The sequence below is a fragment of the Mirounga angustirostris genome, unplaced genomic scaffold (genome assembly GCF_029215605.1).
Source record: "Mirounga angustirostris isolate CCGP_5_RB_7025 unplaced genomic scaffold, mMirAng1.0.hap1 SCAF_4, whole genome shotgun sequence".
Taxonomy (NCBI): domain Eukaryota; kingdom Metazoa; phylum Chordata; class Mammalia; order Carnivora; family Phocidae; genus Mirounga; species Mirounga angustirostris.
In genome coordinates, this window is record NW_026991712.1 from 84,836,314 (window position 1) to 84,860,254 (window position 23,941).

General features: G+C 44.2%; 1 protein-coding gene across 5 annotated transcripts in view; it reads left to right on the plus strand.

Moving 5' to 3' along the window:
• Window positions 1-23,941, plus strand: part of LOC135364118 (uncharacterized) — a 67,769-nt gene that overhangs the window by 38,855 nt on the left and 4,973 nt on the right. Inside the window, exons 1-2 of one of the 5 annotated variants that reach the window (XM_064588381.1) lie at window positions 18,375-18,393; window positions 22,456-22,590. The exons of 1 other annotated variant lie outside the window; for it this stretch is intronic. The gene's annotated coding sequence lies outside the window, so the exon portion shown is untranslated. Of the gene's footprint in view, window positions 1-18,374; window positions 18,394-18,634; window positions 18,866-19,168; window positions 21,897-22,455; window positions 22,591-23,941 lie in introns of those variants that run through there. 3 more of the 5 variants (XM_064588382.1, XM_064588380.1, XM_064588379.1) reach the window with 3 other exon arrangements.

A 23,941-nucleotide genomic window follows, 5' to 3' on the forward strand; every position in this document is an offset into this window, starting at 1 on the left:
GGCTGAGATGGAGAACGCACGTGATGCTGAGTGGGGCCCATTATCCCAACGGCACTCACAGGAATGCTAAGTCTGGCAAATATTAACTCGGGAACCACTGCGGCAGTGAGGAGACAGCTGTCTGCCCACCTTCCTGAACCTACCACTTTGGGGGGATTTTCTGATTTTCCTTTCCTTGGCTTGAGCATTGCATTTGTTTCTCCTTTCATTCATTCTTCTTTCTCCTCTCAAAAAAAAAAAAAAAAAAAAAAAGCTAAACTAAAACAAGAACATCATATTTCCTTCATTTGTCTCCAACTGGAAACACTGATGTTCTCACACATTTCGGAGCAGGAAGCTTTTCCTCCTTTGCCTAAGTGATGTACAGTATACTTACTCGTCTTCTCTGCCTCCAAGCCACAAGCCTGGGCTTTGGAAGATCTCTGGAGTCTTCCAAAGGTCTCGGGGAACACACTCCCATGCAGGGAGCTATAGAATGGATGGGTTGTGAGAGCAGCTCAAAACCAGTGCTGTGTGCTGGAGACACTTTCCTTGGAGGAAGAGAAGCATATAATCTTTGTCCATATGGCAGAGAAGGGAGTGACATATTAGGTGGGAGAAAGTGAACACACATCTGAATGGATGTAAAGAAACGACTTATCGCTAGAAGGGAGGAGTTGTGGTTTAGGTTAAAACCACAAAGGAAGTGAAGGACGTTACCACCTTCCTCTTTGTGGGTAGAAGATTCTCCTCTGGCTCATCTCATGGGCTCTGTGAGACTGAGTCTTCCTACAGGAATATGTTTATTGCTCCTGCTCTTCTAGAAAAGCACCATGGCCAGTGGTTTGTGGTCTTAGAGAGTTTAGATGTGATTTTTGAAGCATACACATGCCATCAAGTACCCCCATTTCCAAACCTGTTGTCCCAAACATGCTTCCCTTATCTGAAATGGAAAAGCAAAGAATTAAAGATCTCTGGGAAATGAAGGGAAGAAAAGATACATATGTAGTTGTGTTCTCTTACTAGCAACCATTTATTGAGGACTTACCATGTGTTAGGTATTTTCCTTATATTATCTCTGAACTTCCAAAAGTTCTGAGAGATACGTTTTATTATTCTCATTTTTATAGGTGAAAAAACTGAGGCCAAGAAAAAAATCAACTCATGCTATGATCTTGAACCCTGAACTCTGGTATGTTTGATGGTAACACCTGTGCTCTACCCGGCCTCTTTTTAAAATCCGGTTTTAGTATTTCAGCCACTGATACCGAAAACTTGGACATAAGATTTGAAATCTGCCTCTGCCCTTTATTACCTCGATGACCCTGGGCAAATTATTTGATCCCTCCAGGCCTTGTCTGGTATGTCTTGACTGGTATGACAATTGCTTCATGTTGGGAAAAGTCCTCCTTATTGGTTTCTTAGAATTAACTGAAGCAACCAATATAAAGGTGTAGCATAGAAACTAGCATACAGTAAACTCCGCAGAGGATAGCCATACACTAATTGTCTATGGGTCAGGTTCTAGACCAAACTGTGAAACGGTTAAAGTGTGCTTGAGGGAACCTTCCATCTCTTTAAACTGCCCTAACTCCAGTCTCTCTCTAGCAAAAAGATGCATCCAGGTGCAAATGGCTACGTAACACTTGGAAGGGAGAAGCCATACTTCTTCCACACTAAAACAAAAGGAGCAAGCCTTGGTTGTAGAATTCTCACTCTGTCCTTCTAAAGCTTGAGGCAAGAGCTGTTTTGTGGTTTATTGTTTGGGGGAAGGTGGGGGTATTGGGGGGAAGAGCAGGAAGCCATCTGTGCCCCCCCCCCCCCAGTCCCACTGCACACAAGACTCAAGGCTGCATTTTCATCTGCTTCTTTTTCTGGATATGTTCAGTGTAGGGGCAGTCGTGGATTCCAGGTCTCAGCTGCTTTTGATCAGAACTTTTTTTCCCCCTCCTGTGGTGATTTTGCATGAATTTTAGACCCCGGCGACTTTCAGTTGCCTGGGTCTGGTTTTCATTGCAGATTTTGTCAAGATTTTACATTTAGGTTGCATTTGAAAGGCTTTCCTTTTTTTCTTCTCTCACTATTCTGTGTGAACTTAAGGTTCTGAACTTCTCCCCCAGTTTATTTTATTTTAAATATAATATTAGTGTACTTTCTTTTTCTAAAGATTTTATGTTTAAATAATCTCTATACCCAATACGGAGCTCGAACTCACAACCCTTACATCAAGAGTCGTGTGCTCCCCGGACGGAGCCAGCCAGGTGCTCCAGTGTATTTTCTTAATTACAAAAGTAATAATGATTCACTGTAGAGAATTAGAACAAAAGAATAAAGAAAAATGTAATCACCCACAAACCCAGCATCCACAACTCTATTCACATTTTAATTCATTTCCTTCATTCTTTCTTCTATGTGTATACATGTTTCTATGTAAATTGTATGACATATGTTTTGCAAAATTAGGATATATCCATTTGTATCCTGGTTTTTTTCACATAACTTTATATCGTGAGCATTTTTTTGCATGTCATACATGTTTTTTTCAAAAGATTTATGGCTGCATAATATTTCACGGTATGAAAGTACTATGATGTATTTAACCATCCCCATTCTGCTCGATGCTGACATGCTTCTTTGTCTGAATTTCTGAGTTTCCATATTTCCTTTTTCCTTATAATCTGGGAATTATTTAGGCAATCAGGGAAAAGAGTATATACTTTTGCTTTATTTTAAAAGGTATTTGTACCTGATTATTGTAATACTGACCGATCTGTGTAAGGCCTTTTCAAAACCTCTTGATATAGAGTATCAAATTGATTTCCAGAAATGTCGCTCTAGGACAGGGCAAATCCGTCCCATGACCTGTGTTTGTACAGCTCATGAGCTAACAATGATTTTTACACATTTAAGTGGCTGGGAAAAATCAAAAGAAGAACAATATTTTATGACACGTTAAAATTATATGGAATTCACATTTATGTTTGCGCAAAGAACGCATTTTGGGGACACAGTCATGTTCTTTCAGCTATACATTGTCTGTGGCTGCTTTCCCCCTACAGTTGCAGAGCTGAATAGTTGCAACAGAGATTGCATGGCTCACAAACCCCAAAATATTTACTGTCTGCCCTTTACGGAAATAATTTGCGGAAACAGTTTGCCGACCCCTGCCTTCCTATGTAATCCTACAAATTGCAGATGGAATTTTCTTACTCTTTGTTAATCTGAACAAGTCAACAAATATTTACAAAGTGTTTACCATGAGCCAGGCCATCACAGAAAATACAATTGACTTACTGTTTCTTCAACTACTAGTTAGAATGAATGTTTTCATGAATTCAAGTGACTTTTTTCCCTATTAATTTTCTGTGCGTGTGTTAAATGGTAAATTTTGAAATGTTAAAAATAGCAATGTCAAATTTCAACTCAGGTATTTTTTTCATACTGCTTTGTATGAGCTCGTTCTATACTAAAAAGATTAATTTCTTTTCAGTCATATTTGTTAAAATCCTATTTGTTGGAAATACTTTGCTTCCGTTAGGTTGCTGGCCTTCTAGTTTATGATTTTTTTTTTTTTACATACAGAACTTTACATTTTTATGTAGTCAAATCTACCAAACTATTTATTTATTTTTCCTTTGATTTTATTCTAAGAACATCTTTCCCTGTCCCCAAGGTCAGATAAATATTCATCTATATTTTCTTTTAGTTTTTTTTTAACTGATTCATTTTTATATTTATCTCCTTAATCCCTCTGGAATTTATTATGCGATGTGAGATGAGGATCTTTTTTTTTTTTTTAAAGATTTTATTTATTTATTTGACAGAGAGAGAGACAGCGAGAGCAAGAACACAAGCAGGGGGAGTGGGAGAGGGAGAAGCAGGCTTCCCGCTGAGCAGGGAGCCCGATGTGGGACTCGATCCCAGGACCCCGGGATCATGACCTGAGCCGAAGGCAGACGCTTAACGACTGAGCCACCCCAGCGCCCCGTGAGATGAGGATCTTAAATTTTTTCCAAACAGTAGAACAATTATGCCAACGGTATTTCTTGAGTAATCCTCCCTATCCCTACTTAACTGTGATGTCACCTTTACTAAATTCTTATGTCTCCTGGGATTTGTTCCTGGCCCACATTCCAGTTCTCCCTGTGTGTGTGTGTGTCTGTGTGTGTTTCATTGATTTCTCATGGATGTCCACTTTGTTGTTCCTAATTAGGTCTGTACAGTACACAGATCCTAGTTGGATTTTGGCATTACATTTTCTTCTTCCTCCGGTGTATTACTCCTCTACAATGGTAAATTTCAGTAGCATCACCCCTTCTCATGGTCAATTTGTCAGGAACGCAGCATAAGCTTATCTCCTAAAAGTACACAAATGGTAAGGAACCTTGCTACCAAACAAGAGGTAAAGGCCAGAGCCAGCCCTCACACATATGTGACCCGTGAACCATAGCATTCAGTCATAACCACTTCAGGTGACAAAGGCTTTAGCTTTTATAACCTAGGAGGTTGGAGGTTTTCTGGCTGAATAGTATCAACTGGCATAAAAGGAGCAAATCTCTGGAAGGGGTTCCCAGAAGAGCTGTTACATGATGCACAGCCCCTAACCTTCTGTTAACGGCTCACCCCAACCCGACCTTGGTTCACAGTGGAGTTATTTCATTTACCAGGTGTGAAAATTGGATTTTACCACAGAGGAGGGGAGTTATTACCTATCGGGTCTGCTCTTTAGGGGAGCAGAGATTGGTGTGGGATTTATTAAGAGATGTGCTATGCATGGAACATACCATTAGAGAGGTGTTCCTTTAAAATGGATTTGCAATCTTTGTCATTTTAGGAGTGCTATTTTTTTTTCTCTTACTTTTTCTGTCTGACAGCCTTCTTCCCCTTGTAGATTGCACACATCCTACCTAGGATCTGAATATTTTATATGGCACCATTCTGCCAAGAGAGGGACCTCAGGGGTGTGACAAAGAGTGCAGCTTAGGGGGATGGTGGGGACTGCCTGCAGTTTGGATGCTGATATTAGTCCCACATTGATACTTAGAATGGGAGGTGGGATGATAAAATAATTTTCGTGTTGATTAACCGCAGTCTGGCCCAGGCCCTCCGTTTGATGGAAGTATTAGGGTCGCTCAGACTCTCTAATGAGGGAATTCTTGCAAATCAAGAGTTCAGATCTAATTACCTCTTGTTCGAAGCTATAGACAGCCTCAAAGTTAGTATCTGGTTAGCCACATCTGTTTCCTAAAAAAAGACACCGTGTTTACTATCACGGCGGAGGAGGTGGCTGAATTTATTATTGTTTATCGTTTCTAGCACACTTTGTTCTTGCTGAGTGCCTTAAACTTCTTTATGTATGTATATTGGTTGCTCTCCAGCACTCCCATGAGATGAGTGGGTGATAAGTTTTGTTATCACCTGCTTTTCCAAACAGGAAACGGGAGCTCCTGAGAAGAGAAGGGACTGGCCTAGGTTTACAGCTCAGGGCTCCTGTCACACCCTGTTAGGGGGCCCTCAACAAAACGGTGATAAAGGCGGGCCCTGCAGCCTTCCTCGGCCCTCTCCCAGTCCCGGTTAGGCCACCTGTGTCTCCTCCTGTATCCCACTAACCACAGTGTGCCCTCCCTCAAAATAAATATCAACCGTATTCTCAGCCTCTGTGCCGGCGCTTTACGTCTACACACACAGCCTTCCTCACAAAGGCGCCTCCCTCCCTCCCCTGCTTTTCTTGTGAAGGGCCTGCTGGTTTCCTCCTTGCCCAGCGCCAATCCCTGGAGTCATGTGTGACTCAGCCCCTCCGCCCACTTCAGTTGCCCAGTGAGCCAAGTAGATTCTGTCACCAAACGTCTTTGCGTTTGTCCCTCTCCTCCTCTCCCCTCTGCCACTGTGATGATTCAGGCCCTCATGACTCCCTACCTGGACCCCTGTAATAGCCCCTTCCTGGGTCCCCACACTTTCCACCCTAAGCTCTTCTGTCCCCTAAATCTTCCTTGAGCACCCAGGGCTCGACAAATACCATTCTCCCTCCGGGTCCATTCTCAGCAACTCCCCGTGGCCTTCCAATTGAAGGGCAGTTTCTTAGCCCGCACTCAAAGCCCACTTTCCTTTTTGGTCTTTCCTCCTACTCAGCCCCTAAACGATTTTCTGGAGCCTCAAGATCACTTGGGGCCTTTGGTAAACAGGCTCCAGTCCCAGAGGTTCTGACCTGGAGGGTCGGCTCGGGGCGACGAACCTGCGCGGTAACCACGCCGCCCTGCTTTCCGCCCCCCCCCGCCCCCCCGCCACCACCACCACGCCACCCCCCTGCAGCCAGGTGTGCGCCGGTCCGGCCCCCGCCCCCAGGTGCGCGGCTCACCCTCTCCCCGGTCCCGGTACCGACGCCCCGCGGTGCTCACCAAGCCACGCGCTTTCAGCCCCTGCTGGCCCTGCTCTTCCTGCAGCCTGAAACACTTCCCGCCCGCCCCATCTCCACCTGTTGAAATTTTTCTAATGCTTTAATGGCCCAGCTCAAATAGGAAGGCCTTCCTTCATGAAGACTTTCCTGATTGTTCCAAAGGGATGGGGTACAAATTCCTCCGCATTAAATGTAAGATCCTTTCTCAGTACAACTCAGTTTTACAATTCCAGTCCCATCTACTGCTTGGCTCCTCCACTATCCCTAAACTCTCACTTTAAATGCATCCTCAGAACAGGACCTTTAGGCGTACCTCTGCCAGGAATGCGGTGCCCCTCCCCCCTCCCTTCCCCCATCCTCTCTCTTTTTAAAAAACTTATCCTCCTAGACTCAGCTCATGTGTCACTTCCTCTGTGCCACATTCATCACGACCAACAGTCTTTCTAGACTCTCCCCTGCCCCCACCCCCACCAAGTCACTCCCTCCCCTGTGCTTCGCAGGCCCTTTATACCGAACAGAGCACTCAGCGCCCGTAGCTGACTTCGTGCTCTACCTATTTAACGCAATCCTGGGCAGTGAACTTGGCCAACGTTGTATTCCGAGGTGCATACTCAGTCAATCCGGAATGCGGGCTTGAAGGAGTCTCTTTCCTCGGAGCGGGCCCTTCCCCAGGACGCGCTTTGCTCCTTGCATTTCTCCCTGCCATTTCTCTTCTGTCTTTTCTGCACTTGTTTTATTCCTTCTACTAGATCGCAGGCACCCTTGAGAGGAGAAACCTTGGAGGATTTCGCTCTCTATCCCCAAGCCTGGTTCCTTACCCGTGGCAGGAGCTCAATAAATGTTTGTTTAATTGAATTGTAGGGTGTTGTGCTCAGCTAGCTGCTAAACAACCCCATTTAAGGGGTTAACAAATAACACTCGGAGAAGTTCTTCTCCTTTGGGGGCATTTGCATTTTAATGGGAATCTTAAAAACCCGAAGGAAATGTTCTCTAATGGTGGGTTTGCCTGCTTTGTAGGGAGGCTCTTTTTGGTGGTGCTGGATAGGGACTGGGATAAGTTTTTCCAGTCCTGGAATTCTTCAACTTTTTTGGACATGGACCCGCCTTGGGCCGCCTGGTGAAACCCATGGATGGAATTATGACTTTAAACACATAGAATAAAATACATAGCGTTACAAAAAGAGTTATAATGAAATACGATCAAAATATCGAAAGCCTCAAATCTGTGGTATACTAATATACGTGCTTGTTTATTAGAACATTAATTAAAAGGTCTAGTGGCAGATTTAATAACTACCATAATTGCATCATCGGTGATGAGTATAAGCGATATTTGGGATATCTGCCACAATCGTAAGGTGATATAAAAATATCTGTGATTCTGTCAGTGAAAAAGTCATGGATGGCTCATACCGCCCATGTTTGTATTTGAAGGCAATGATAAATCTGAGTTAGAAGTTAGTGAAAGTAAATGTATATTTTTTCCTCCATCCAAAATCCAGCCTTAGTCTCCAGATGAACCTGGGATTAAGAGACCCTGCTCAGCTGTCCCTCACCATATGGTGTGGGTGGTGGGTGGTCCTGAAGCCAGGATCAGGGTTTCCCACCCTGGGCTGCTTCTTCCATACCCTGCTGCCCCTATCCTGAGCTCCCAGATTCTTCCCCACCGCCACCACCTTTATTTCACAACCAAGGACAGTAGTCTAAATCTGTTTCATTTTCACTGGAGATGTGAAAGAAGAAACAAAAAAGGTTGTCAGGCCTTGGGGGAAGGAAGGGATCTTTAGTCCCTAGCCTGGGAGGATGCGCTCCCCAGAGTTCTAAGCCTGGGGTGGGGGCTGGAACAAGAGGGGTCGTTGCCTTCTGAGGTGGGAAAGCAGTTGCGGAGTGTATGGGAGAATCTCTGCTGGCTCCTTCTAAATTCAGAAGTCTATGTGGAGGCCAAAGAGCCTGATTCCAGGGGTGGCCCAGCCTAACATCCACCCTCCTTGGTTGTCAGTGACTAAGTGAAATATCATTGTTCTTGAAACACCGCACTCCCTAATGCTGATGTTATTTCTAATTTGGGTGAACGTGTTTATGCAGTTCTTTTTTTAGCATCAAAATACAGGGAATACATTCAGTCCATTCCCACTTATCCTTGCGTATTTTAGTCACTTAGAGGCAATTTTCCCCCACGTAGACTGACTCTGCTGGTTGCCGAGCCATGGGGCACATACTTCTGCGCTCAGTGGGTGCGAGCTTAGAGAATATAAGCACATTTTAATATTAGTGGGACTTGTTGCTACCAGGGCGAACACCATGTTAGCCAAGGCAGACCGCTGTCCCTACCCCTTGATGGTGGTGACACCAAAGATTTTGTCCTTGACATCATCCTCTTCTCGTGTGCCTTTTTATTGGGTGAACCCATTCGTTTGTATTGCCCTCTCCCCTGGCAGGACATCTCCAGTGGTCACCTATGATCCTAAAACCATTCCTTGTTCCTTCACAAGCCAGCTTTACTTATCTTTAAAAAAAAAAAAAAAGCTTTATTGAGATATAACTTACATACTATAAGCTCACCTGTTTTAAGTGCAAGATTCAATGATTTTTTTGTAAATTTAGTGTTGTACAACCACCACCAAAATCCAGTTTTCAAACATTTGCTTTACTCCAAAAAGATACCCATTTGCTGTTTCTCCCCATTCCCGACCCCACTAATCTGCTTTCTGTCTCTGTGGATTTATCTCTTCTGGACATTGCGTGTACATGAAATGATGCACTATGCAGCCTTGTGCATCTGGCCTCTTTCACTTCGCATAGTGATTTTGAGGTGCATCCATGTTACAGCGTGTATCAGTCCTTCATTCCTATTGCTCAGGAACACACCACATTTCATCTGTCCATTCATCGGTTTGATAGACATTTGGCTTATTTTCACTTGTTGGCCTTTAGGAATAACGCTGCGATGGAACGTTCACATACAAGTCTGGGTGGGCCTGTTTTTATTTCTCTTAGGTAGACACCCAGGAGTGGAATTGCTGGGTCACATGGCAAACTTATGCTTAACTTTTTAGGAAACTACTAAACTCTTCTCGAAGGTGGCTGTACCATTTTACGTTTCCACCAGCGACACTCGATGTCATCTGTCTTCTCTATCCCAGCCGTCCCTAGACGGCATGTGGTATGACTCCCTGGGGACCAGTGTCGTTTTTGAACCACTCTTGGTTCTGACCACAATGCCCCACCACTACTTCCACCCATTTTAGGCTAGAAACCAAACTGGAGCTTTTCTTCCTTCCTCTTATGTTCACATGCTTCAGACGTGAGCTACTATAGCTTTCCTCAAATGGCGCCTAGATGCGCCACCCCTTCAGTCTCCCTCATGTTACTCCGTCCAGGGCTGCCTCACCTCACCCCTGAATTTCTGCAGCCTTCCAGCTTCTCTCCTTGCCTGCTGTAGTTCTTTCTTCAAATCTTCCTTCCTGGAGCTGCAGATCGATTGTTCAAAGAGTCACATAAAAAGGGCATGCATGAATGTGGAACCAGGGGAGCTGTGCTCTCGTCCAGGGATCGCACTCACTGTCACATGACCTTGAATGACTTCTTGCAACTTATTTGAGTCCAGCCTCCTTCATTAAGTTATTTTACCTCTGTGAGCCACAGTGTCTTCATGTGCAAGGTAAGAATGATAACAGAACCTATCTCATAGGGTTGCTGTAAGTCAACCATACAATCCGTGTAAAGCCCGCAGCACAGAGCCAGGTGTATGGGGAACACTCGGGGCTGCCTAATATTATTATTTTAATGATTATTACGACCATTATTATTATTCATCATGATGGATGAGGGAGGTTATCTTCAAACCTATCACATGGTTATCATAAGGATCAGATGCGGCTGTGAATCTGAAAACGCCTTGAAGAATGCCGCAAATTGCCACAGCATTATTTTTACCCAGTTTTTCCCTTGCTCAAGGGGAGAGGCAGTGCTGAATAGCAGCAAGAGCACAGGCTTTGCTCTTTGGTTTTGTTTTTTTTAACCTCACAGTATATCATTCTTGCATGCTTTCTTTAAATTATATTCTGTGTAATGAATTCCTACCCTATTTATTCAATTGTATTTGCCACTGCATCCCAACACCTGCACTAAGAGAGGCTGTACTACGGAGGGCTAAGAGCTTTCACCTCAGAATGAGTTGGACTTTAATCTTAGCTCCCACTTAGCTACATGATTTTAGGACAGTGACTTATCTCTCAAAGTATCTAGCCCCTCAACTGTAAAATGGAAACCATAGTTCATACTTTGTGGGGTCATTGTGTGTACTAAATGAGATGATATGAATATAGTCCTTAGAATATTGCTTGGCACATGAATATACCAAATACTCAGTAAAGGGCAGTTGTCTTTGATGGCTTGTTTTCATCATTACTGTTATCATTTTCTGTCGACACATGCCGTTCTCCTTTCAGTCTCTTGCTTGGCTTCTTGCCTTTCCCTCCTGGGTCACTGTCCCCTCCTGGAACTGCTCAAATCCTATCCTTCAAGACCCAGTTCAACTTCGGATGCTGCAAATGATCACTCCGGACTCTACTCATTGCTTTTTTTTCCTGGAAGTCCAGGGTTTGTTTCATGTCTGTCATACCTGTAATACAAGTTAGGAATTAATTGTTATTATATTTTTGTGTTTTCTCAATTGGACTGTAAGACTCGCGACAAGGACTATTTTTTCACCTTTTTTTTTTTAAGAGTTATTTGTTTTAGGGGTGCCTGGGTGGCTCAGTCGTTAAGCATCTCCCTTCGGCTCAGGTCGTGATCCCAGGGTCCTGGGTTCGAGCCCCACATCAGGCTCCCTGCTCAGCGGGAAGTCTGCTTCTCCCTCTCCCATTCCCCCTGCTTCTGTTCCCTCTCTCACTATGTCTCTCTCTGTGAAATAAATAAAATCTTTTTTAAAAATGCTTTAAAAAAAGAGTTATTTGTTTTAGAGAGAAGGGGAGAGAGCACGCGCGCATGTGCACACAAGTTGGGGGAGAGGCAGAGGGAAAGAAAGAGAGGGAGAGAGTCTCAAGCAGACTCCCCGCTGTACATGGAGCCTGGAGCCCCAGACATGGCGCTTATCTTAGGACCCTGAGATCATGACTTGAGCCTAAATCAAGAGTTGGATGCTTAACTGACTGAGCCACTCAGGCACCCCTATCTCTTCACCTTCAAATGAAATTCTCACTTTACTTAATTTGGCACTAAGACACATATTAAGTGCTTATTAATTTTTGATTGATAAACAATAACTAAGAAAGTAAACATGTAAAAGTCATTATGAAATCTTAAAACCAGGGGTTTCTTGATCACCTGCATAGTCTCCTTCATTGATATGATTCAACATTTATCCTGAGTGCAATTATTTATTCTGAAACACAGCACGGAGTAGAGAAAGGGGCAGTGGATGGAGAGTCCCCAAATCAAGACCAGCAGTGTTTGTTAAGTTAGTAAAACTTGTCTTTACTGACACAAATGACCTTGTTTTTGTATTTCTCATTACTTCTTGGCATCTCTCTCCAATCCAACCCTTCTTCCAATCCCAGAGGACCTACTGCCTTCAGAAAACCCTCTGAGCATCTCCTGGCTTCAGTTTCTGGGGAAGGATCTATGCTTCAGAATTAGCCTTTTCTTTTTTTCCCCCACAACATTCCCTCAGTACAGTTAACAGTTAAGGAGGATAGAGGTCTGGCCAGATAAATTATTAAAATAAAACAGGGCTGACTCTTTGTTGTGTTACCCTTCCCAAAGTCTTTTGGGGAAATGACATCTTAAATCCAAAGGTATGAATTTCTAATGGCAGGAATGTGTTAGGAGAGTGGAAGAGATACCAGTGAGTGAGATTTAAGTGTGGGAGTAAGTGAAGTATTGAGGAGGTAACCTTCTCCGTGCTCCTAAAATCTCCCCCTAAGGCCAATCCCATTGTGCATAATCCAGAGATGGGGAAATATATTAATAACGAACATTTATTGGGCACTTCCTATGTGCCAGGCACTATTCCTACATGTCTGCATGCAGTCACTCATTTATTCCTCACACTACCCTGTGAAGAGAATATTATCATTGCTCCATTTTAATGAAAGAAAAGACTAAACTCCAGAGAGGTTAAGTAATTTTCCTAAGATCACACAGCCATCTGATGGCAGAGCTGGGATTCAAAGCCAGACGACCTTATTGAGGGCCCCTCCACCGAGAAATGGCTCTGTTGAATCTTGAGTCTCCTCTTACAAGCATTCTAGGAAATTAGAAGAGCCAACTTCATGAGAAGAGCCTAGATGTCATCATCATCATGGTGGCAGGCAAGGTGTTGTGCCATTGTGTGCAGAACGTTGGGAAGACAAAGAGGCATCTGACCCCACTGCGGGTCTGAATCATCCTGACCCCTGTGATGCCTTCACGGGGCCTCAACTGCCTCTACTTTCATGAAGCAGTTTCTGCTCATCTCACCCACCCCCCCTGTATAATGTGTCTCCTCTGATTGCCATTTTACTTTTTGCCTCTGCTCTGCCACTTATTTATTACCTTCTATCTTGCGTGGTGGTTATTTATATACATTGTCACACTGCTGAGCCTTTGCACATTGCTGAGTCCTTTGCTGACTGACTCCTACGCATCTTTTGAGATTCGGCTCAGATCTTGTTGCATTCCCTGACTCTCCTGTCTGGATTAGATGCCTCTCTTCTGTGTGCCCCAAATACCTGGTATTTATCCATTTCATGGCATTTATTATAATTGATTATAAGTGTTCACTTGTCAGTATTCTTAACTAGATTGATCCCAGGTCCCAGCACGAGGGGACTTGTCTTACACTTACTTGAAACTTTGGTACCTTGCATGATGCCTGACACTTATTGAACTCCCTCCCCCACCAATGCTTTTTTTTTTTTTTTAATGAATGAATCCTCCCTATAAGTCTGATTAGACTTTGAGGACAAAATTAAACACATTGGATACCTGATTCATTTTTTGTACCTCCCCCAAGATGCCTTGCACTTAGTAGATGCTCAATAAATATAGCAATTACTGAATGACTGCAAAACACAGAGAAGTGTACGATTTTGTTCTCAAGATATAGGGCAAGACTAGGAACTACCTTAGCAGGTAGAAGATATTAAATGTTTGCGTATCCAGGCTGTGTTCTAAAATGGGTGATCTAAACACCTTCTGTAATGAATGTGAAAGAAAAGAACTTTTTTTTTTTCTTCTTTTTGAAGTTACTTGGCTAGTAAATTCAATCAAACCCAGGTCCAGGGTATTCTAAAGCTGATATTGTTCCTGTTAAACCACACTGTTGATCTTAAGGTCGAGGGGCCCTATAATATATTATAAACAGGTCTTTTAGGAAGATCTATCTGGAAGGAGCATGGAGAATTGGCTGACAAGGGGAGAGGCTGGAGGCAGGAAATGACTACTTGGAGGCTTTTACAACAGTCCCAGGTTGGGACTAGAAAGCAAGAAATTGATTTAAGGGGAAATTTGCGGACACTGGTGACTAAGAAGAGATAGACAGATGGAGATTTTGAGTCAGGATTATGCCAAAGTTTTTGAACCTAAGTTAAAGACAATGAATTCAGAGGTGAGACTTAATTTTGAAAGATGGTGAGTTTGTTGTGAAGTTTATTCTAGATGAGCAAGCTGAGTAGATAGAAATGCAGGATTTAAGTTCAAGAGACCTAGGATGTGTTGGTCATCTGCAAAGGGGCAATGGCTGAAGTTAGAAGAGTGAGAGAGACGTTGTAGGGAGACTTGAAGAGAGGAAAGATGAAGGAAATGAAGGCTTTAAGGAATATTCACAATTAGAAAACAAAAAGGAATTTAAATCAATGAAGAGGACAGACCTCTAGGTATCTATCTAAAGGAAATGAAATCACTATCTCAAGAGACACCTGCACCCCCTTGTTCATTGCAGCATTATTTACAGTAGCCAAGACATGGAAACAATCTAAGTGTCTGTCCATCACAGATGAATGGATTGAAAAAAATGTGGTATATATGTACAGAGGCATATTATTCGGCTGTAAAAGAGAAGGAAATCCCGCCATTTGCAATAACAGCACCCCAGTTGTTTCTGGTTCAGCCATAATGGGCTGTGGTGAAAATGGAAACCCAGGGAAGAGGATCAGCACTGATGTATCGATCATTTAGGGCTCAGGAAAAAGCAGGCTGAAAGTCACAAAGCTTGACTTTGAGAAGGCAACAATGAGGGCAGGAGACACAACCATACAGGTTTGAGTGTGAAAATAAAAGGGAAACACTGATGGTACCTTTTTAAGGAATCTGAGTGTCACATCACAGATCTGTCCAAGTGTTCACAGAGAGGGTGCCTCTAATTCCCAGACTGTGGACAGCAGATTTGTGGTGACACAGAACAAGACCCACACTCACATCAAAGTGCCAATGGCCCCAGGAGGAGCTGCTGTGAAGGAAGAAGGTGGGAATATTGATTTCTTCCTCACAAAAGAGACACTTAGCCCTAAATTTTCCCAGTAGGGATGAAGTTCTAAGACTCCTCATTGACTTAAATGGACTGGTGAAAGCTGGGATAGGGAGATTTGTTTCTTCTTCATGGGCAACCTAACGAAGACATTGTTTCCTGGCTATTTTCTCACAACATTGGGCAGGAGCACTGTGAAGGTCAAGACACCATTCCATCCTAACCCTTCATTTTCAGTCACGAATGACTCTCTTCGTGGTATTCCTTTGGGGTTGAAACTTGCCTGTTTTAGTTTGGACAATGAGGTAGATGAATTGGTAAGAAACAGTATAAACAGCAGGAAATTGTGGACACACCGAGGGCTTTGACCAAGGCAAGAACTCCATAGGGCCTCTTCCAGCCCTAGCACCAGCTGGCTGAGTGGGTTTAACCTTTCTGAGTCTTACTTTCATCATCCCGAGGGTAGAACTTCATGTTCTCTTCTACAATGATAAATAATAGTGGGAATGAACAACCTGCAGGAGTTAGAACAGTGCTGAAGAGTGTTGGACTTAAATTCTACTCCCTTAAAAATGGGCATAATCTCAGCAAGTCATTAAACTTCTGTGTCTTAGAATTCTCCTCCGTAAGATAGGAGGGGGTTCCTTCTAACCCTAAAATTCCGGGATAAGTTTATCAAGAGCTGAGGGAACAGAAATATTTTGAAAGCAGAATTTACAGGTAAAGAAGATTGGAGGCAAACTTAAATAAAAGATACTGTGATTAGTTGAAGAACTAAGAAGCCAAATTTGTGCCATCCATGTTTGCATCACAGTGAGTGCTTCTTATCAGTATGAGAAGCAAATTTCAAAAAGGAAAAAAATCAAACCCAAGTCTCTTTAGCGTCAAAACCCTTTATTTTTAACAATGTTACCATTTGGATTAAAAATGATTTCTCTTAGAACTTCTAGAGTAGCAGAAACAGTTTGAAGCATTTATTTATAGGTTGCTTTTAAAAATGATTTCATCATTATCCATTAGTATTTATGTATAGACAGCATGCTAGATCTCTATACAGCAAAATAGAATTCTTTCTCGAGTGAGATGGAAATGAATGGAAGTTAGAAAATTCAGAAGACAAAAATTGTAGCAAAATAAACTGTTTGATAGAATAAATATTTTAAAATGCAGCTCTATCCCATGTGCAAATGTAGCTAAATTAACATTACTATGGAGACTCTAACCTTTAGATTTCTTGACTTCTAGCACACGTTATTCTTAATATTATTGCTCCTTTACCCCAGTGTTGCACGTTTAGTATTCATTTACATTTTTCTTCTGGTTCAGTAAATAATTTTGAATTTTGACACATATAGTGGAGGGTGTAATGGCTAGTAAAATGGTTAAGACTTTTTTGTATGTGTATTGTTATAGAGAGCTTGTCTTTGAGCTTTGTAAGTAGAAGTGATCTGGTCTGGAACACTCCACTCAGGAGCTTATTTTAGTAGTGGTTTTCTCTTATAGGTACACTCTGTAAATCCCTTCTTTCCACCTACATCTGCAATCCCAAATGTTTCTTGCATATTCCTGGGTTTAGCTGTCTTTCCCTACGTGCATACCTTACTTTTTCCTCCTACTTTCTTTTACAGAGTTCTCACCTATTGCCAAAACTTGACAAAAAAGCATTTTTTAAAATTTTTTAAATCTTTTTTTTTAAAGATTTTATTTATTTATTTGACAGAGAGAGAGCACAAGCAGGGGGAGTGGTGGACAGAGGAAGAGAGAGAAACAGACCAGTGACTGAGCAGGGATCCCTCCTGCCGGTGGGGGCTCCATCCCAGGACCCCGGGATCATGACCTGAGGCGAATGCAGATGCTTAACCGACTAAGTCACCCAGCCGTCCCCAACAGAAAAGCATTTTAATTATTTCCCATTTGGAATCCTTCAATCGATCTTAGATTTATATTGTTTATATGTACTATCATGTTTTTTCTTTATTTATATCCTCAGTCATAATAGGAGACAAAGAGAAAACATCTTGCTATGAAAAAACAGCTTTTCATAGGATCCAGGCTGGGAAGACATGGTATAGAAACTTACATGGTCACTCAAGAATTTTAAATGGTTTGGGAAGCTTTATCATTCAGGGTTCTCCTGCACCATCCTTTACAACCAGCACCATTAGTTAAAAGATTGCCCCAAGGAAGGTTTCCTATTTTATAGACAGGGAAACTGACACAGAATTAAGTATCCTGGTTAAAGCTATGGGTGGTAGAAGCAAAAGCAGAAGAAAATTTATCTACTTCTCTTGGCCATGTTGCTTCTATCTTCAGGGAGAATACGCAGTCCATTATAACATAGGCAGTCTTCACTTAACTGATTCAGAAAGGCTGTGGGGCCAGGGCTAGTTGCAGAAACATCTAAGATCAAGACTCTACAAAGCAGAAATACAGAGATGTAACGACAGTGTGTTCTGGGGAGGACTGTGAGTAGACAGGTCTGTAATAACAGTTGGTCACGGCAGCAACAAGGGCCACAAAGATAAAACAGGAGTAGCCGGAACCTGAGCTTTATTCAGCAATGTGCGCTCACCAGGATGCCGTCATTTTCCCTTCTGAGAAAAAGTACAGTCTAATGGGTTACCTTCTCACTTCACTGGGGACGGTGCCGGGATGCCTGGGCTTCGAGCTATCCAAAGCACGGGCCTCCCGAAAAATCAGGGGAGCGATACTTAGATTAAAAAGCGGTCGTGAAGCCATTCGAGGATCTGGGCAGAAGGTCCTCTAGGGCACTAGGTAGCAATGCGTGAGCGGGGCTGGGCTGGGCCCGACGTGGAAGGAGAGACCCTGCAACAGCCACCGCGTCCGCAGGACCCTGGCGAGAATCGGCTTTGGGGAGGGTGGAGAAGAGTGCAACCCCGAGAGGGGCCTGCTCCCTCGGGAAGGGAGAAAGCCGGCAACCGCAAGCGCGGTGCACAGATTGACGGGTGAAGACGGGGGACCGGAGAGGGGATGGGGCAGGGTGGTGGCATCCTGGAGGCGTGAGGGGTTCGCCTTGAAGACTGAGGACTAGGCCGGGACCAGGGCAGCAGAGAAGAGTGAGGGAAAGACCCCTTCCTTTGGCAGCTTCCAATTCGTTTCTGTCAAAGATGGCCAAATTCCACGCTGCCCTGCCCCCCTCCGCGCTTTCTACTGGTCCCCTCGGGTTGCTCCCCAGTGCTGCTGCAGGCGGTGGGGAGGTCCGGGTGAGTGTGCGCGCCGGGAGGAAGGTGTGGAAAAGAGGAGACCCTCCCTGGCCGCGCCTCCCACCCCGCCGGCCCTTTGGGAGGTTCTTTTAGTTGAGAAAGAGGGCTCTGCCGCTTTAAGGTGGGGAGTAGGCGTCACCTCTGGCCGGGTGACGAACTGGGGCGGGGACCGTGTGGGCGTGCCCATGCAAAGCAGGAGGTGGTGCTGGCGGTGGGCGGCCCCATAGTAAAATATTCGAGGGAGGGGCGGGGTCAAGGAGGCAAGGCTACTTGGTGGGCGGGGAGATGGGGGCGGGGCGATGGGGGCTCTCCGGGAAGGCCGGGGAGGGGGAGGAGGAAGCGGCCGGGTTGGTACCATTGCGCGCGTTCAGGGAGGGGGACGAATGACATTCCCTTGGAGGGGGGCGGGCCCTTCCCCGCGGCGGGCCCCGCGCCGAGGTGGGGAGGGGCAGTCCCCATTCCCCCGCCGGGCGGGACGCCGGGGCCGGGGGAGGGGGCACCTCTCTGCTCGCGTCCAAGGCGGGGCCGGCGGTACCTTTCGTGGCGCGGTGCGGCTGGGGGAGGGCGGAGGGGAGGGGGAAGGGGCGGGACCGGGAGGGGGGAGCCGGAAAGGGGGAGGCGCCGGCGGACAATGGAGCCTATGTGTGCCTGCGGGAGTGGGACGGCGCCGCCGCCGCCGCTGCCGCCGCCGGGGGGAGACGCTGCGCCGCCGCTGCCGCTGGCCCCGGCCCCGGCCCCCCGGGGCTGAGAGCCGCCCCGGACCGAAGCCCCCTCCCCTACTCCGCTCCTCCTCTCCCCTCCCCCACTCCCGCCTCAGGGGTAAGTGGCACCTCGGGGGGAGGGGGAGGGGAAGGGGAAGGACCAGAGCCGGGGGGGTGGGGGGGCCCGGGTCCGCGTCCGCGTGTTTTGAGCCGGTTTGGGGGCAGGGGTAGCCACAGCCGCGGAGAGCCGTGGGGGTGGGGGGGGAGGGGAGAAAGGGGCGGGGGTCGAGGTTGCGGATGTAGTGAGTTGAGTCTGGAGAAACCTGTGGGGGAGGAGGGGGGCGTCCTTTGCCCACCGCTCTATGAGCGGTGGGAAGAGACCGCGGCATCTCTCGATTTTTTAGGGGTTGTGTCCCAGGCACTGCTTGGAGAAGCTAAATGAGGAGATGGGACGGTCCCAGGGTCTTGGGATGAAGGGGCTTTGGAGGGGCGAGATGGAGAGCTAAATGAGGGAATTCGGGTCGAGTTTGGTGGGGTCTGTAAGACCCTGGCGGTGGTAAAGGGGACTTTGCAGGCCAGTGACTTGTTGAAGGGTGAGGGGAAGTGAAAGCTAAGAAGCGTGTAGGAGTAGTAAAGGGCTCCAGTAGGTGAGGTGCTGATGTCTAGGTCACTGAGTCATTGTGGGGGTCGTGGACACACCAGGGATTTCCAAAGTGGAACCCTGGTCATTGACCTTTGAAAATTGCAGACTATTAAGATGTCACAGGTTAGTGTTGGGTGAGCCTGGTGAAATGGAGATATCCTAAGGAAAACAACAGCAGGGTTGGTTATGTTCAGAAGGAAGGGCCAGAGGCCTGTAATATTGTCGCTGGGGGCCTTACCTGAAGGCTCCCAAGCCTGAAGGAGGAGGCCTCAAATCTGTCCTCCAGGGGCCCTGGTCTCTGCTAGAGAGGAGGGACTTAGAGCCTAAGTTGCAGTCCAGTTGGGGACTGATAAAGTTAGTGGACAAGGCATCTCTTGCTGGAGAGCCTCTAGGATGGGATGAAATTGGTGCAAAGTTAGGCTTTGGTTAAGGCAAACATGGATAGATCCCTGGCGGTGACTTTAGTGGGAAAGTGATTTAGTGGCTGTGTAAAGAGATTCATTTGGGTCAGTGATATGTGGTGGGTTACTAGCATTTGAAATATACAGGAATTAAGTGTTCATTCTTAGACCAGAGATTTGGACTCTTGTGCACAGAGCACAAAATGATGAATTGGAAGTAGCAGGTAGGAAGGATGAATAGTAAAATAGTTGGGAGGGCAAAAGGATATGGGTGGGTAACAGTCATGTGTGGGTTAAGAACCTTTGACTCTTTGTGGAGATTCAGCAGTGTGATCGCCCTGTTAATTTTGTTTATTGTCTTGATACTAGTGATCTGGGAAATTTTAGCAAGGAATTAATGTTACTGTGAATAATGTTTTGGTCACAAGTACAAATTTAAGAAAGATATCCTTACTAACTATTGAAAAAAGACTCAAGCTATTGAAGATAGAGATGAGTTAATAAAAGGAGAAGTTAGTTAGACGATGTAAGGATGTTTTGAAGGATGAGGATTCCACTAACTGGTGGTCTGAATAAGAAGAGAAAATTTAAGGCAAAGTTGGGGCATGGGTAACATTTCATAGTTTTAGGACTGAGGATCTAATGGTATTGAACCATTATAATATTATTTTGTAATAACAGTGTTGCAAGTAAGGTGATAATAGTTCCACAAGATATGGTAGGTAGGTAAGGAGGTCATTGACTAAAAGATGAAGGAACAATTCCACACTGTTCTCTTCTTAGGAGGCAACTTGTATGTAATGTGGCTTTTGAGCTCAGGATCCCTGACCTGGATTTTTAGATGACTAGCATAGGTGAAAAAGTACTTATGTACATTGGAATTTATTCTGTGGAATATTTGCCCCATCGCCCCCAGGAGTGTCTGCTTTTGTAAATCAAAAGAAAATGCTCTCTGGCTTATAGGGGATAGAAAATACAGAGGTTTCACAAGTATTATAATCAACTAAATATTTGATCATAGTGACTTGGTATAGTGGTTAGAGTCCTTGAACTTGGAATCAGGAAACTGACTCTCCCATTGACTTATGGGACTTTGAACCAATCTTTCATATTTATTGTCCAGTTTCCCCGTTTATGAAGTCGTGGTACCACTGCCCTGACCACTCATAACCCATTGCAGCGCTTAACAAATGAATGCCTATCTGCAAAGTGCTTTGAACACTTCTGAGAATGAGAGATGATGTAGCCAAACTTTTTTCTCGCTTTTAAAAGATTACTCTCTCTCAGGAACAGAACAAATTCAGCCTTTGTAACAATTATGGCAGCATAGTTGATCAAGAAACAAAAAGGAGTACCTTATACATCTGTCTTGTTCGATCGTCTGAGTATTGGTTTTCTACTAATTTTGAAAGGTGATACCTTGTCCCCATTTAGTAGTGATGACAATTGTGGAATGTAAGAAAAGGTCCCCATGGAAGAGTAGGAAATTCACAGCACATGCTGTGAATGCTCACCTAGGCTGATGCCCACCCTAAATTTGAGTGACCTTGGACGTGTTACGTGGCTTCATGGTGGCTTAAATTTCTTCCAACTATGAAGTAATGTTGGTGGCATAACTTAACTTGTCTGTCTGCCTTGGTGACTATGATGTTAGAATCTATAGGAACTTTATTTGTTCGAGAACAACTTTATTTGTTCGAGAACAACTTTATTTGTTCTTAACCTCCTATGTCCTACATACCCCTTTGGCCAACTAATGAAGCGTAGGACCTCTTTCAAGAATTGTGTTTTTGAAATGCATAAAATAGAACATATAGACTTAGAAGTGACAGGGAAACAGCAAAATGTTAAACAATTATGATACAGTAATTTATATGCTTCTTTCTAACACATTAAATAATAAAGTGTAGCTGCAGATCTCACCTTACTGTGATTTTGAAGTAGGGATGGGTGTAAATATTGTGTTGGGATATCTGCAACAAGTGTAATGCCACGGGAAAGTGTCCTGTGGTTCGTCTTGGTGACAGTCACGGGATTGCTAATACTACCTACCGCTGGTTGTTCCCTCCCTTCACAATTGACGGCAGTGCTAACTTTTGCTAGAGGTGAGTGAGTACGAATGAAGATGGAAGTTTTCCCCCGGAAGTTCGCAGCTGTCACTAAGTCTGTCCACAGACCCCATGTGAGCCAGTGGGTCCCACATCAAGAACTCCTGCTCTAGACCAACTGATTTTTGAAAGTTAAATTTTCTTATGGCCACTTGCATTTTAGACTTTGCAATATTTTTTCAGCATCTCCATCATGCTGAACACAAGGGCATAAAGAAGATATGAAATAAAAGTCCATTTTGCAACCTGTTGGTGACTGTTCTTGGTTGTGGAGAAAGTTAAAAACAATGATTAGCTTGAGGCTTTTGTGTCTGGTGGTTTTGCTTTTCTAATAAACAACCCCAGCTTCAATGGGATGGATTTGGGCTGCACTGCTCCATCTTCTTGCATTTTGAGTTTTAGTGGTTTTGCCTTCCTTCCCCATTTTTGACCTAATTATTTTCTCACTGCTCCTTCTAAATACTGTTTTGGCCTCAGAGCATTGGGGAATGGGTGGTTTTCTTTGCAATCAGTGTGAATTGGGGTATGAACTTCTCTATCCTTCTCACCCCTGTAGGACTGAATGTGGGGCTAGCTGGTGTCACTCCACTTTGACCTAAAAATCCCCTTCTGTTTGGGAGGCAGAGATCATTCTTGGAAAGTTCTTCTGTGTCCCAATGTAGAAGAGAGAGCAGAGTGGACATCTCGAAAGGTAAAGACACTGATGATGAACATACGACTTCTGTGATTCAATCTGAGTATTTTGGATTTTTGTTTGTTTCTGTAGGGTCTCTTGTAAGTTAAAACTACATTTGTTTCCCAAGGCAAAGGTCATCAAGTTAAATGCAAGTCAAAAGTGTAAGCGTAGTTACCTTCTGTTTTTCTGTGAGCAGGGACTTCCCGCAATAGCTCACTCGTGGGAAAGGCAGGTGGTAGGAAGTTAAACAGGTATTTAGCATGTCTTCATTGGTTTGTGTAAATTCGAGGCAAGGGTAGCAAAACTTAAGCTCCAAGCTCATTATAATCCCTGGATCACCTAGCATTTCTTGAGTTTCTCCTGGGTGTTGGGTGCTGTGATGATGACCCTTTCCTCAGGGGGCTATCTGTCTACACATAACAGGGATACAGTTTTTTAAGTGTTATAATAGGATTGTGACCATAATGCTATAAGGGACCCAGAGGACTTTCCTAAGGACAGTTGGGAATCAAGGAGAATTTCACAAAGAAGGGACATTTGTGCTGAAATTTTACTTTGGGTGACCATTATTCTAAATGATAGAAATTCATTTTTGAAGGCTTAACTTTTATCAAGACTCTTTAGTTTGATATAAGTTACTTGCTTGCTTAAGATTCGTCACCTTAAAGGATAATAGAGGCATTCTGACCCTTCAAGTATGAAAACATACATTAGTATTTTGTATGGACCAAGGTTTTCTGTGCATGTGCATATGCATCGTATAGTTTTCTTTTCTCCGCATGTTGGGGAAAGATTGGTTCTTCCTATTGTGTACTTTTGCTGAGAGGAAGCTGTTAGGAATTGGCATGCCAGAAGTTAAGAATGAGCTTGGAATGGAATCTTGCGGCCTTTTAGTGCCACATTCTAAGTTTGATACTCTGCCTTTTATGGAGTAGTGGTCATAGCATAGAAATGAACTTTGTTAAACTTGACATCATTGTAATAAACTTGACTTCTTAGAGCAGAAAAGTGGGAAAGGATCATTGGAGGAATTGAAATTGGAATTGTAGAGGTGATTCTAAGCTTGGTCAGATTATTTTGTGAATTTATTTACAACTTTGTGACAACCTTATAGAGTCTCCTTTGAAAGATTCCAAAATAATTTGGCCTTAGGACAATCTGGAACTTGCTTCTTCCTTGCAATTTCAAAACTATAAAATCTGGGCAAAGGGGGAGGCTCGGGGTTATAATTCTGTTTTACGAGGACTAATGTTAGAAATTGTCCTGCTTGGCCAGTAGCTTGTTTTCTTGACTTATCTAGCCCCGTTCATTTTAGCGTTTTGCACACAGTAGGCACTCAGTCATGGAAATCATCTGGCCAGGTTGT